This window comes from Numenius arquata, chromosome 1, assembly GCF_964106895.1.
Source record: "Numenius arquata chromosome 1, bNumArq3.hap1.1, whole genome shotgun sequence".
NCBI classification, from domain to species: Eukaryota; Metazoa; Chordata; class Aves; order Charadriiformes; family Scolopacidae; genus Numenius; species Numenius arquata.
This window is the reverse complement of record NC_133576.1, coordinates 72,248,340-72,263,838: the sequence shown is the minus strand read 5'-3', so window position 1 is coordinate 72,263,838 and position 15,499 is coordinate 72,248,340. Positions and strand designations below refer to the sequence as shown.

Sequence of the window (15,499 nt, the reverse complement as noted above, 5' to 3'; positions counted from 1 at the left end):
TAACCTGAGAACAGTCCACACTTTATATTATTAAGGACAAGGTTTTAAGGTCCATTAACACCTAAGTATGTTTTATTATTCCATGTAAAGTACTGAATTTTCCCACTCAAGTCCTTTTATAGATTTATAAAATTAGGTAGTCCTTCACCTGGTGACAGGGGCAGTCAGAACAATAACATCCTTTGTAGTAATGCACAATATTTGCGCTTAAACCACGTATATGGTGGTGATAGCAATGTGATAAATTGTGAGGCCACATGATAGCTGGCAGCTTTCAGCAGCACACGCTGGAGGATAAGAAAGAGAGAAGAGCACATTAGAGAGCTGAAGCTGCAGGGGAAGTTAAGCAGGCAGACTACAATTACCCAAGCAGGGACTTAACCAGAAGAAAGGAATTAACACCCATAGTCTTGTGAAAATTGCTTATGATCTGTAATGACACAAATTGGCATATTAGCTCGAGCTTCATTGGTGAGACAGCATTAACTAGTGGAGGGTGCCTCTTAGAATCGGCCTGAGATTTGCTTCTAGTATGTGTATTGGCCTTTTTCTGCAGCTTCTAGGAAGACTGCAAAACCTCTGTGGAGATGCAATGCTCATGCAGAAATCTCTTCACATGTTGTCAGTCCCAGCTCTGGGGCCTTACACAGGAAAGGAGAATCTTTATATTGTCTCGTAACACTGCACAGCACCTGGATTTTCTGAATGATGTCTTAAGCACTTAACTCTTTGTTTGTTGTGCTGTTCTTTGGTAATGAGTTGTGTCAAAATCAAATGTAAGGTGATAAGGCTATATAGTGTTACCTCATCTAATGTGTTTAATGCAATTAGTATCAAAATGCTGTTTTCATAAAAGCAGCTTGAAAACATATTTAACATACGTGGTAAATAGTGTGAAATCAGTATACAAAAATTTAAGGTACAGAAAGTAATTGAACAAGGATAAATCAAATAGGATTTGTGAGGATGATGGAAAACTTTATTTTCTGTGGTCTTTTGAGTGATTCTGAGGGAAAAGTGCAATTTTCTATTAAATATTAGTATTCTGATTCTACAGTCATGGGTACCAGTGTAAGAACCTTGACAGATGGATGTGTAGATATATTATTGTATTATACTCAGTAGGATGCCTCCGTAAGGGGCATTAAATGAAAACTGAAGCAAGACATTTGCTAATATATATTATATACATTAGAAAACAGAACCTTTAAATCAGCCATCCACATTTTGTGAACGCATAGAACACATTTTTTTATATATTTTCTTTGCCATGTTTTACTTTTTATTTTAACAATGCTGTTGTCCCACATTGCCCTCCTGCAGCATTTCCCCTGTTCTCTTACATCCAAACCAATCTCTTAGAAGTCCATCAAAGTCTTCACAGCTTATAATAGCTCATTTACATATTCACAGATGATATCATAACATTGCCAGGGAAAAAAACCACCCATACCCCAAAATTCACTGACCAAGATAAATTAACATGCACCTTAAAATAATGCATACAGGATTTTAAGACTCTGTATGTGTGTGGTTCTATATATGTGTATAAATGTATTATGGACACACAAGTATTTATAAGAATTATATACATATAAGTGTGTGTATATATACGCACACATCTATTTGTATTTGACATTTGTTGTTCCACCCTCATCCTGGCCATTACCATTCCAGTAATGGATCCTGTTGTGCATTAAAATTCCCATTGTGGTCCATTACCACTTCCTTCATTGACAGCTCTATTGCTTTACGAGCTATTGTGCTATGTATGACATTGATTGGAGACACTGGATACGCATTAACAACATCACAACATGCATAATAAACAAGGTGTCGCCCTGTGCCGTATACCAGGATTGGGCATCCCTTCTCCTGGGGATTTTCCTCCAGGGTCAAGGCAGCTCAGAGCTGGCACAGCCAAGGGTGGGATGGTTTCTGTCTGTGATGTCCTGCTGTGACAGACCCCCCAGCAAGCCCCTGGCCCTAGGCACCCCTACCTTTCCAGCACCTTGACCGGTTATCATTTGAAGCTGTAGCAAATGGAAAGAGTTTGAATGTTTTTCTACTCCTCTTTGCAGTTAACAGGCTTTAGTAGAAAAGGAGACAACATGAGGTGCTCTCTGTGGCAGACTCGCCTGCCTATATTTTCTCCACATCAGAACAACTCTTGCTGTGTGCAGTCTGGGCCCCAAAATTTAAGAAGGATGTGAAGGTCCTTAAATGCATCTTGAGGAAGGCAACAAAGCTGGTGAAATGGCTGGAAGACATGTCCTATGAGGAGCTGCTAGGGAATTTGGGTTTGTCTAGTTTGGAGAAATGGAGGCTGAGGAGCAACTGCATTGCTCTCTACAGCTTCCTTAGGAGGGGAAGTGGAGAGGGGGGTGCTGAGCTCTTCTCCCTGGTATCCAATGACAGGATGTGTGGGAATGGTTCAAGACTGAACCAAGAGAGGTTTAGACTGGACTTTTGGAAGCATTTCTTTACCGAGAGGGTGGTCAAACACTGGAACAGGCTTCCTGGAGAGCCGGTGGATGCCCCAAGCCTCTCAGTGTTTAAGAGGCATTTGGAAAATGCCCTCAGCAACATGCTTTAAGTTTTGGTCAGCCCTGAACTGGTCAGGCAGTTGAACTAGATGAACATTGTAGGTCCCTTCCAACTGAAATTTCTATTCTATTCTAGTCTAGTTTAGTCTAGTGTAGTCTAGCTTATTCTACGTCTTTGGCCTGGGGGTGTGCAAGTTGGAGCAGCATGAGGAGCATTGATAACCTTCTAGTTACAGTGAGCAGAGATGTAACAGGACTTGCCAACAAAGAGAAAATTACGTCAGCAGTCTAACTCTGCAATGCATGTTTTTGAGAGGCCACTAACACAAGCAGAAATGCAAATTCTCAAAGTGTCTTCCTAACATTAGCATGAACAGGAATGCTTCTCAGAGAACTTGGAGAAGGCCAGATTAAAATACAAGAGGAGTTAGAATTAGCAAAATAGGAAAAAAAAGAATGAACTAGAGGCAAGGATTCATACAGTGCAAAAAGTTAGTTACATTCCCAGTTTATAGATATTTCTTGATAGAAGTAGAACAGAGAGAAGAGAGAAACTTTACTGTCCATACCAACTCCTATTGCCAGTGCTTTAACACTCCCGCAACCTCAGCAACTTCAAGTACCAACATGCCGTCCCAGTTGGGTAACATTTTCGTCTCACAGTCTTTACCTTTATTAAGGATGTTGCTGTATGCTTGAAATTCTTGTTCAATGCAGATCCCAAGTCTCTTCCTGCCTTGTCTGCCCTGTTCTTGGTTCTAGTTCATTCCAACTCTTACAGCCAACCCACCCAAGTCAACTGACTCAGTTGAGGACGTTAAAAGCCTTGCAGTTCTCACTCCTACCTAACTAAATTGTGCTGCTATCTACAAATTACAGATATACTGCCCACCTTTTGCTATTTGCAGTACTCCACTATTTCTCATTTCAACTTGCCTGGACTCTGACAAAATGGATCCTTGTCTAGTCTCATGTTCTCATGCAATTCAGTCTCCAAAGTGTGCTGCACAACATGCCTTTCCCTACTTTCTTCCAGAAATGTTGTGAGAATATAAATGAGTAATAAAGGAGGGGTTTGGTTTTTTTGTCTTCCAGAAATTACCTAAACTGCTGCAGCTAATGAATGTCTTACCCTCATTTGTGGCACTTTTCCTGTAACTTATTAAAACAGTTTTAAAAGATATGTAAGAAACTGTGTGGAATAAATCCTTCTGTCTCCTTTTTGGTCAACTCTTCATATATCTATTGTGCAGTGGATCACTGGGTTGTTGCAATCAGTTTCTTTTTTTCCCCTGTTAACTCCCAAAAGGTCAGTTCTTGGAATAAAAAAGACCTGGTAGTAGATAGATGAATGTCTGATTTTTACACTGGCTGAAAGATACATTGGATAAGTTTCTTGTATGACATAAGTGCTGTAAGACCAAAAAGTTTCATTCTGTTTCCAGGTTTTCTTTTTTTTTTTTCCTGGGAGCTTTGCAGTTGTGAGATCTTAAATCTCACCCATTGTGTTCCTGGTATAGGGAGAGCTCAATCTCCCTTGTCCTTTAGCCCCTCGTTAAAATGAATGCGAATGATGCTACTTCCAGCACACAGCACTTCTCCACTGTGCCACGAATTGCAAATGCCAAGCTCATTTCACAAAAGCAACCACGCACAGAGCAGCTGGTAACCCCACGATTAGCGAGTTGGGCTGTATTTAGGCCAGTGGCAGCTTCCAGCAACCCCTCAGCTCCCAGTCCTGGATGCCAGCCTCCAACCTGATTCACTACTGCTTGTTCACTGTCCCTCCCTCCCCATCAGGGTCACAAGTGACTTGGTTTTTTTCCAAATGCTATGCTTGCTGTGTGCTTCCACCTTAAATCACTTGGGAGGCTGGTCAAATAATAACGTATTATTGTCATTAAAGAACTGCCTTGCAGATTGTGTGCATTGCACTACGTCTTTACAGTATTGTATCATACAACTACTTATGCTCAGAGATTTCAAATACTGATTGTTTTTAAAAAAGCAGATTTTGTCTGTTAAGGAAGGTTTTTCAATTGAACACTAAGAAAGGGTTGATGGAATTATTTTCCTAATCTAACAAACTACATGTGTATTTTCCTTGCTTTGACATTCTCCCTGGGGACTGGAGGACTCAAAAAAGCCAACAACAAATGAAAGAATGAACAAAAGAAGTAAGAAAGTTTTGAAGGTTTTTTTGTTTTGAATGCTTAATTGTTGTCAGTCAAAATAAATAAAATCCAATCTGTTGGAATTTTTGTTCTTAAAATCATTCAAATCCATAAAATTGGGAAGCTCAGTAAAATATTCGAGGCAATGCAGAACCAGTATAAAATTTACAGTAGAGGTACAGAATACTTCTAGAGTTCATTCTCTGAAAATAAGAATAATATAAATGTAATTTTTCTGTCATTGCCACGGCAAATTATGCAGCATCATAATTCAAATAATGATAAAGCAGGCTAGCCCATAGGTTTGGAATGGTAAACCTAATTAATCCCAAGTTAGATGGTATTTCAATAAATGAAGTATTTAGAATTTAAAAAGTAGTAGTAGAAATATTTAGCTAAGAGGACCGGGGCCATTATTGAAATGATGTCATACAATCTGGGAGGCATTGTCATGTTCAGTAAATTAGCATGGCCTAACCACAGCAGAAAATTTCCTTGAGCTGCAATAAAGACTAAATGCTTTCAGACTCCCATGATCCTTTGTAGTCATCATTTTAAAGCACTGCCTTAGTGAGCTAAACCTGTAAAGTTTTCTTTTGAGCGGCTGTGAGTTGATTAGATCTATTTCAGCCTAGTAGTGGTAATAGGCTCCTCTCTGTGAAACTGCTTAGCCTCTGCTCCCCTGGCAGCTGGAGAAACTGGAATTAATCAGGTCTGCTGGGGACTTCTTCAGCATCTCCGCAGGCCAGCGACTCTGGAATCATTTACTACAGAATCTTACTGTCAACTCTTTGTCATTTAGGCTTTTGATTATGCTTGCTTTCTTCAGAAAAAATGGAAATGGGTGACAGATTATCCTAATGCAGAATTTCACTAGTTACTTTTATAGGCATCTATTATCCTCCTTTGTACTGTCCATAAAAAGAATGTAGGTGTGTGCAAAGATTTTTGGGGGCAGAGATATGAAGAATACACTATTGAAATTAACATATTTCTTCTAATTAAACTTTGTTTCTTTCTAATAAAGCGACCCTCCCCCCTCAAATAACTGCATATTGTTTTGTTACCAGCACAATATCTGGATTTCCCCACTTTTTTCCTAAAAATTGATACCTGGGGAAAAAATTCTTGAATATCATTACTTACAATGCTAATATCCAACAACAGTACTTTCCTCTAAATATACTGAAGATTCAGATTGTTTTCTTAAGTGTATTAAATATAAGCCTTAAGTATAAATGCATGTTTACATAAACTGCTGACTACTCTGAGCTTTAGTGAAAAGAAAGTAAATAGTCTACACTGAAAAACAGACAATTAAATCTGCCTTCTTTTCAGCGTTCCATCTCACAGATACATGGTTCCATAGACTTGGTGCTCTGTCAATAGATTCAATGGGCAGTCTGGTGCAGCTTTTAATGAAATCATCACTCAACATTTTAAAATTTGGAGTTTTATATTACAAACAGTTATGCACAGTGACAAAAATCACTTCATTTGTATGAGAAGAAATACTGCATGACATTTTGAGACACAAGCTTTTCATAGGTGGAGGAAATGGTTGTCAATTTGATCAAATTTGTTGATTTATAAGAATCTTTTGTTTTATACACCCCTATGCATTTAATAACATAAAAAAATATATGTGCATTTTGATGACTAGTGTTCAGTACACTCTCTAAGAGTTTGGCGAAAGATGTTTTCCACAAACAATGAAGAGAACAAATTGTTTCTTTTTTCTTTTATGTTTTTCATATTTTTTTTGTTTCTTCTTTGTTGCTGTTGTTTTGTTCAGTTTCATTTTAGAAAGCAGATTTAAACAGGAGTTGCCCTGACACTTTAAACACATTAAAATTTTAAAACTAATTTTTTTTAATAACCACATTAAGAAAAAGGTAGGCATTGAAACTCTAACAAGTTAAAAAATGGCTATATTGCATGATTGCCAAAATGCCCAAACTGTTTCATTATTAATATTGTGAACGATTCTGCAAATTGCAGAAACAGGCAACAGCCTTCATGAGCTTGCCATCAAACAGAAGAAGCCTTTCTCTACATGCTTCTTAATAGACTTGGTAACTGCAGCAAGCTTGAACTCTAGAGCTATGAGATCTGAAACACATCTACACCCCATACACCACCTAGATTTCTCATTTGTCTTTGCTTACGTCTGGTTGACCAGCGAACTGGCATCAAAAAACAGAGGTCTAATTTTCTTCTGTTGACAACTAAACACAGATAATTCATACAGGCTGGGCTCAGAGGAGAACCAGCGTGGTTATGTCAGCTGATTTAAAAGAACTAGGTTTCTTCACCTAGTTTTCCACTGAGATGAAGGGCTCTGGCTAGAAATGATTCCCAACCTGAATCTCATTGTTAGGCTACCAGGTTTGTTTTTGTAGGGACTGGCACCATCGTTGCTTTGCCCCTGCGTTACCCCTTCTTGTTTACCAGCTGGCAGTCATGGCTGGTCCCTTCCTTCCAGCCCAGCAGGCGTTGTGCCCAGGTGAGCCCTCCAGAGATCACCTCTGCTGCTCATCCAACAGCCTCCAGTAATGCGCCTCTTGAGCCCATGCTGAGCCTCTCACTGTCAGGTAGTGATAAAAAACCCGGTCTTTTTTCCCTCATATTCATGTGTCCTGGCTTGCCATGCAATGCAGTAAGGGCTATGAGGCTGGGGCAGTTTGGCATTGTCCCTTCCATAATAAAGCATGCGGTTAGCAAAACTGATGCAACCAAAATAGAAAGAGACTCACTAATTGAGCCGTTTAACACAGAGTGGCATGCCACCTGGAAAGCACCCAGTCCTAATGCTGCATCTTAATGTGTATAGAATATTCCTCACTCTTTCGAGGAAAAAAACCCAAACCAACCCACAAACAGCCAAAAAACCCACCCTTAGTTAAATTGCAGCTGTTTGGTGTCTAAATTGTTAGTTATCCAAAAATCCTGAGTTTTATGTGCTAATAAATAATCCAAGTCTGAGAAATCACAGAGGGTTAAACACACTAAATAGGTCAGGTTTATTCTGTTAATGTTCATGTTCATGTTCTCTTTCTCTATTGAATACTTGCCCTTCTTTTATCCTTAGAGTGCTGTGGTCATTTGTCAATGACAATTTGTTGAGTTTGGATGTGTTCCTCTTCTCAAGAAAAGGACTTCAGATTAGATCTGTACAAATATTGAGGCAGCTAACCTTGGGAAGTGTCCACTGACATCACCATTCTTAGCTAATTGCAGATGTTCAGGACTCAAGTGGTAAATATTTAACAAGGAGGGTTTTCTCTCTCCTCAGTATGCCTCCCAGGTACTTAAGACACTGTGTTATTTTGAACAAGATGCAATATATTTTACCCAAGATCTGCCAAACTGTGCGTTGCAGATGTTCAAACCAGGTTTCAAATCCAATTGAAGCACATGTGAAAACCAAGAACTATAAAGTTGTTACTTCAGGATGCAAAGCATTACAACAACTCCTTCTACGTTTTTAACAAGCTACCTGTACATCTTCTTTTCTGTGCAGCTTATTTCATAACAAAACTATACATTGCCACATAAACTGTTTATGGTAAAGCTGGTTTTAAAACCTGATTACTGGAAATAACTCCATCTGTTTTGGCAGAGTCTGAATGGGTGCTGTTCAGAAAAGGAGGGGTGAATTTAAGCTTCAGTAAGAGAAGGATAGATAATTCTATAGTGGCACACAAAATCCTTTTCTGGCTGCTGCCTCTTCTAATATGGGCGGACCTCTTTTTCTCTCTTCATCATGTGCTGTTGCCTCAAGTTTCATGAAACACTATGTCTTGCTCTGCCCCCGTTTCTTCTATGGCTTGATCTTTCCAGCCCTCCTCCTTAGCTCCCAATTTCAAACAAATCTTTTAGTTTCTGTTTGACTATTTCGGTGGTTTCAAAATTTTTTTTTCATTCATTTACTTTCCTACGCAGAACTCCCTCTACCATTTATTTTTGTCAGGGACGCTTCAGACATGATAATCTACTCTGAGTGACCTGCAAAAGCCTGCTCTTTTGAGCTCAACTGCTTGTCCAGCATAGCCTTTTAGAGCCACTGAGTCTGCAGAAGGACAGAGGAGAACAGGGACGATATTGTACCATGAGGAAAGGCCTAAGCATCAGCCAGTGTTCAGGATTCTATTGAGGTATGCAACATCAGACTCCATCTACTATGTACTGAAATCTCATAGCTCTTATAATGAGAATGCACAATTGCAATAACTCTTTTGTCACACTTTTAAATAATGTGATACACTAAAAAAAATATATGTATTTTTCAGTCTTTGGCCTCTGTAGTAACAGCAACAATTTTCCATTATTTTTGCTGCAACAGCAAGTATATGGACAGTCATATAGCTCCTGTAAGCCTGGAGGTTTTTTTTAATTGATAATTTTTAATAAGTAGATACAGTAGAGAAATAAAGAGAGACATTGGATCTTCAAATTAAAAGGCAGTAATTAAGAAGGGCAAGACTTTTGAACTAAATTGCTCTAAATGAACTGGGAGAGGTGTGAATCAGTCATTACAAAAATTATATAATTTTAGGTCTTAGGTTAAGTTCTGTGAACTGTTTAATGTCATAATTGGCTGCTGCCAAAATCGTCAAGTTGAATGAAGCTCTAAGTTTAAAATGTCATAAACTCTCAGCATAAAGATTTATATAACACAGGTATCTGACCTACCACCACGTGGCAGGAGGTATTTGTTAAGTGTTATTTGACTTTTGCAAAATGGAAAAAAAATGACTAGAGAAAGAAAACATACATCTTCTGGACAATATCAAAACATTATGGATCTAGTCTGATATCTGAGTGATGCATTCAGAAAACTGTGATAAACATAGTTGTTTCTTATTAAAATATCAGATTTGATACTCCAAGTGGAAAATTTGTGTGTTTATTACGATGGATGAAAGTGGTTATTGTCAAATCTCAGCAGTGTGTATTTAGCAAGAGTTTAATGGAACATTTCGTAAACTAAGCAAACTCTTTCTGAGGTTTTGCAGCCATTCAATGGCTCTAACCCATATACATCTTCCCTACAGGAATTTCTTTACACTAATGACCAAAACCAAGGTTTTGATTAGATCTGCATATTAAAATACAGGGTCAAATTATGATGTCATTCACTGGCATAGATAAAGGACAGTGTTGCACGGGGTATTGCAGTGAGTTCAGGGGAACAAGGTAAGGACTGCAAAACCTTGAAATGAAGCAGAAGGTAACCACTCCTACAAATAAAGCCATACACGTTAGTGATGTATGCAAAAAGATGTAAGTAACCCCATGCAAAAGGATGTAAGCAACACTCCTTGCTTCTTCTATCATACACCATAAGAGCACTTAGAAGGTACCCTATATATCCAAATATTCTCCCATTTTAACATGAGAAAGGAAGAGCTTCTCATATCTGCAATCTGCACACTGGTGGTTCCTTTGGTTCAGTAGTAGAACTTGTACAGATCAACAACGGCATGGGGAGAGGAAAGATGGATAAAATATTCAAAGTTTAATGGCCAGTGAAGCTGCTTACTCATGATTTACAATCACATAGATGATATCTAATGCAGCTACTTTTTTGAAGGAAACAAAAAAAGTAAACAATAAGCTATTTCCAGCTGTTCTAAGAGTGGTAGATGATCTGGTCCTGGCCGGCAGTCCATGGAAAATTAGCTGACGCTTCATAGGGAGCAAGGTAGTCATGTGTTTCTTGTTTCCAGCCATTTCTATGGATGCATTTCTTCTTTGCAAAGAAAAGCCAGAAGCCACGAAGTACCTGCTGCCTCTCCAGTATTCACATTATGAAATCATCCAACCTTGCATTCATACAGAAGTTTTACTTAAATTCCCCAAAACAGTTATGGCTCTTCCCAATTTTTTTCTTGCAAGTACTTTTCTAAGTAAATAACAACGTAGTGGCCATACAACTCTTACAGGGGAGAAGAGGAGGGTTGTGTAGTTCTGCACAAGAGAAGCGGCAGTCACTAAATACTGTTTTATTTAAACGTCATCCTTTGTATAAAAACACTGGAAATCAAAGCTCTTAGAAAATTGCCACTCTGTCCACATTTACCTTCTCTTTGACTTCTCTTTATTTTGTTCCTGTTAATTAACCCACTCCCAGCCAGCTGCACTTTTTAGCTTTTGCTTTGGTCACTGGTGTCTTTCATCTCCAATTCTGAGGAACTGAACACCTAAAAATGTGATTATTTTTTTTTCTCCCTAGTTTCTGCCAAGGTCAAAGAAAAATATTCCTCCCAGAAATTTCTGGATTCCCTTCTGACCAAATTTTCCCCACCCCACAGCACATTGGTTTTGTCTCCTCTGGGTAGGTGCTATTTGGAAACTCAACCACTTTTCCCCTAGACCTAGATCCTAATTATCTTTTACCATTCAAAAATGCAAACAGGAAAAACACTGAAGCAAGGAGTCAAGATATACTTTCAGAACAGTAAAAGCACCACATTTATGCAGTACATTTCATATATGTCTCTTTTAACAAGTCCTCATTTGATTTAAAAAAAAAACCCAAAACCAAAAACAAAACCAGAAGAAATATGAAAAAAGTATAAGTAAGTTCACCAAAAATGAAAAGAGAAATTCTGAACAAGTAAATAAAGTGACCAGCTGGAGTGATAACATTTACTTTAATTTAATTTTGCAAGCTTTTTTTTTTTTTTCCTTTTTCAGTAACATATCTCTTCCTCAACTTATTTTTCCTGAATAAACAAGACTCAGAGATTTAACAGATGCCACAACCAGGCAAACGTGCATCTCTTCTGTAATTTGTGCAGCACTCGGATTCACTCACAGTTTTGTGTGGCTGAGAATGTTTAGTCTCACTATAAAACTTACTATTTTTCTAACGCCTGAGACTAGAGCAGGGTTAATGGCAAATGTCTGCTTACTTCTTTTACTGAGATCAGAGGTGGAGGCTGATGTAGAGAAGTGGGTTTGCAGTCCCAGCTTGTAAAACAGACGAAAAAACCCCAGAACACATTACTGCACACAAGCATGCTAAAGCCTTTCCATTTGCTTTCAGGGGTTAGAAACCAGAATTATTTTGATAGGACACAGGATTCTGAGGACTGGCATGCAAATGTTCGTAACAACTGTCCCACTTTGCTCCAGTTCCTGTTTATTACTTCTTATTCCTTACAGTATCAGTAAATCCCTTCAAGGCTGCTGTTATTATTGAAGAGGGGCCCACCTGGGAATGTTTAGGTCCTTTAGTAATAGCCTTAGGCTCAGATCTAATGTCTGCTGAAAAAGGATTCACTGCTTAAAGGAAATACTGATGACAATTCGTTAGGGCATCATAAAAAAAAATCTGTTTCAACTCAGAAAAAGGCTGCTAGATATGTGAACAAATATTGTAGGTTAGCCACTTACTGTATACAGACTGCAGGATACACAGTTGTCCTGTAGTCCAATCTTCCTTTAGATGCTTGCTAAGCCCTTTAGACAAAAAAAAAAAAAAAAAAAAAAAGGAAAAAAAAAAAAGAGTTCATAATGTTTTAAATTATAGTATAAATCTACTGATCTGCTATTAATACAATTCCTGTTGCTGTCTGAGGTTTGAGACACATGTGTAATTCTTCAATGGCATTCTGTGTGTTATCTGGAAGGTCTCTCATTGCTGCTGCATCAATGCAAACCAGACTACACCCAGGCGAACAAAGGAAATTTAACTTTCATAAGTTGGTTTTAAAAATGCATTTACTTTGACTGCATTGAAAGAATCTAAAAAAAGATGAAAAGCATCTTTAGCATGCCAAAAACATCTGGTTTCATATTTTGAGACCAAAAGGAAATTGCATGAAGACTAAAATCTTGTTTTGATTTATATTATTATTGGAGGGCTGAGAAGCTGCCAGTCATAAAATAAAATTTTATGATGATAAATAAATAAGGAAAACAATCTGACAAAACATGTTGTGGAACAAAGCTCCATTTCAAGTTTAATTAACTGATAACAATGTTTATGATAGAAGAACTGTGCCACCAATTATACAGCTAGTAAATGCATGCTACCAACGCAAAGACTGGCCTATAAAAGCCTGGCTAAAAAGGTTTCTCCTGCAACAAAATACTTCCAAACACAAAAGAGAAGGTATTCTCCATGTAGTAAATCATGCAGCAATTAAGACCCTCTTTGAAGACGCTTATGAGTAGGTCTTTATAGATTGTATGACAGTTGCTCTGCTTCAATTGCGCATTGTAAATTGCACAATAGTAGTAGTTCCTGCTCTCTAATATACCTACTGATATCGTCTGCAGAAGCTGACAGTTTGAAAATCGTTGCAGGATAGATATATCTGTGGGGAAAGAAGCAAAAAATAAACGGTTTCAGCTCTGCAGCACTTTGCCTTTTTCCAAAACCTTGTATGCAATTGTAACAAAGTGTTCCAGCAAGAAGATTATTTTAGAAACATGAAGATCAGCTGCGTACTGCAGGGAGAAGTGATCCTTAATCATACATGTAAGAGTTCAGACTCTTTTCTGGTAACCGAGGCTTGCATTTAAAATTGCTACATACTTCCAGTCCTTGTGGTTTGAAGATGCTGGGATCACAGCCATGATACGCAGTACAAATCATTAACTTTCAGTTTATGCTATACTGTAATTTGCCAGTTACTATATAAAATGCAATATACAAAATACAAGATTTTGTATTACAGATATTATGAATCACTTGCTAAAATAATACTGACATTTCTGTGGATAGGTTAAAAAAGCTTGGCTTGTATCGTGAGACTACTCCTTTTTCAACTTCTGGAATAATAAACCACATTTGGGAAGCCCTGAATTTGGCTAGCTGTAGGAATAGTACATTAACTATTCAGATCACATGCCTTATCACAGCTTTTCACCCCATTAACTGTAACTGAGCACTGAACTGTTGGTCAGGCTACAACCCCAGTACAAGTCCTGCTTGTCTCTTCCTATCTCCCTTCCCCCTCACTGTTCCAGCCTAAAAATCAAAGTGCTGCCAAGCAAACAAACAACCAACCCCATTCAAATTGTACATTAAATAACATAGGAAGGAAATATTTCAAGTGTTTCCCAATAGAAAACATATAGTGGCATTTGCATATATCGACAGCCAAGGTTTTCAAACCGAATGGGAAGATCTCCTTTGTCAAAGTCAATGCTTAGCAGCACGGCAAACATTCAAAGGAAGTCAAAAAAGTTGTTGCAAAAAAACTTCTATGGTTTTTAGCTTACATACATTTGCTTCAAGGCGGGGAAAAAAAAAAGATCAAAAGCATTCTGAAGAATATTTGTTGCTTTAGTAATAAGCCCCAAAATACTTGGAATTTATGTTTCCCTAGGTTCTTTGTTGATTCACATGCAATAATTCCTCCCCCCCCCGCCCTTCTGTATTGTGCTATTCCTCCTTTACCTGTCTTGTGTCCTCTCCTATTCTGCTAGAAATATGACAGTCTTCTCAGTCTTCTAGTTTGGGGTTGTTAATTTTTCTTAGGTATATGTAAAACCTCAGCTTTTTTTCACCAGTTAAATGAACCTGGGGAGGCTATGCTTCTTGTGGTTTCTTCTGTATGCATGTGCATGGAAGTTAACATCCTGTCTCCAGTCCTGAAGGGAATTACTTCTGGCATGTTTCGACTCATTATCTTGAATCTTAATCAGCTGATGAAAAAAAAAAATTAGTTCCATCAGCTGATGAAGGCCTGGAGTAATGAGTCAAAACATCCTGATCGAGACTCCCAGCTGTACTGTATGGGACTCTACAAGTTATACATATCCTCACTGCATTCTTACAATCAATTAGTAAATTTCCCTCTTTTCTGCACCCCCCAAAAAATAAATAGCCACAGGATATTAGGTCATGTGGAAGATTATTGTCTGCCTCAGACATTTGGTATTCACCTCCTGTGAGTCTTCAGAAGAATAGAAATCTTACCATGCTCCTTGAAAGCAAATTATGAAAGGATGTTGTCAGCTTTGGAATGCAGTCCAACCATTGTGATGGCCATAAACTGTATCTTTAATACTATAAGTGACTGAAATTTCCCAGTAATGTTTATGGTTTGGGGAATCACATTTTCCAAGTGGAAAAAAACCCAGAGAAAACATTTTCTTCTTCATGCTGGTTTGTATCTAAGGCCTACACAATTAAAATGAGAACATGTACCTGCTAGAGGAGAAAAACAAAAATAGTTTTGACACAACATTCTGAAAAATATACAAAAAATAAAATAAAAAAGGACAAATACTTTTATCTTTTTGTATTCTACACTAATAGCTGTATGTGCACCTTGTAATAATAGTAAGTGAGTTTAACACAACTATTTTTAAATAAACTCTTCCTTCAAGCTGGAACATAAGTATTTGGGGAAAATGCTCTGTAGCTTTCAGATCATTTTGATTCCTTGATGCTACTCTATGTCCAAATAGCCATGTTGCTCCCTCCTTTTCCTTGGAGTCATAGCTATGTGGCAATCTGCACAGTTATCATACCATACAGTTATCCCTGCATTAGTGACCTCCAGGCTGCTTTACTGCAACTCAGACCTAGAAATTAAGCCGTATGGCCTGAAAAAGCTCCACATGGGCGAAAATACGTCAGAATGTCTGCTTAGTGAAGCAAATTGCCACATTTATCCACTTCAAGGTCTCCATCTTGATATTTAAACCTCTCAGTGTGATATGAGATCTGTGCCTCTCTGCCTATGAGATCACCTCCCTCTACACAGCTATGACCTGTCATGATATCTCTATTGCTGTGAAACCATGAAACTG

At 38.1% G+C, this 15,499-nt stretch overlaps 1 long non-coding RNA gene across 1 annotated transcript in view; it reads right to left on the bottom strand.

Annotated features, from left to right (window-relative positions):
- The window catches only part of LOC141467157 (uncharacterized), a 192,422-nt gene extending 178,121 nt beyond the window's left edge, over positions 1 to 14,301 (bottom strand). Inside the window, exons 1-3 of the long non-coding RNA XR_012463328.1 lie at positions 14,139 to 14,301; positions 12,998 to 13,050; positions 12,125 to 12,190 (exon numbers count right to left, since the gene is read on the bottom strand). This is a non-coding gene — a long non-coding RNA (uncharacterized lncRNA). The remainder of the gene's footprint in view (positions 1 to 12,124; positions 12,191 to 12,997; positions 13,051 to 14,138) is intronic.
- Between the last annotated feature and the right edge of the window lie 1,198 nt (positions 14,302 to 15,499).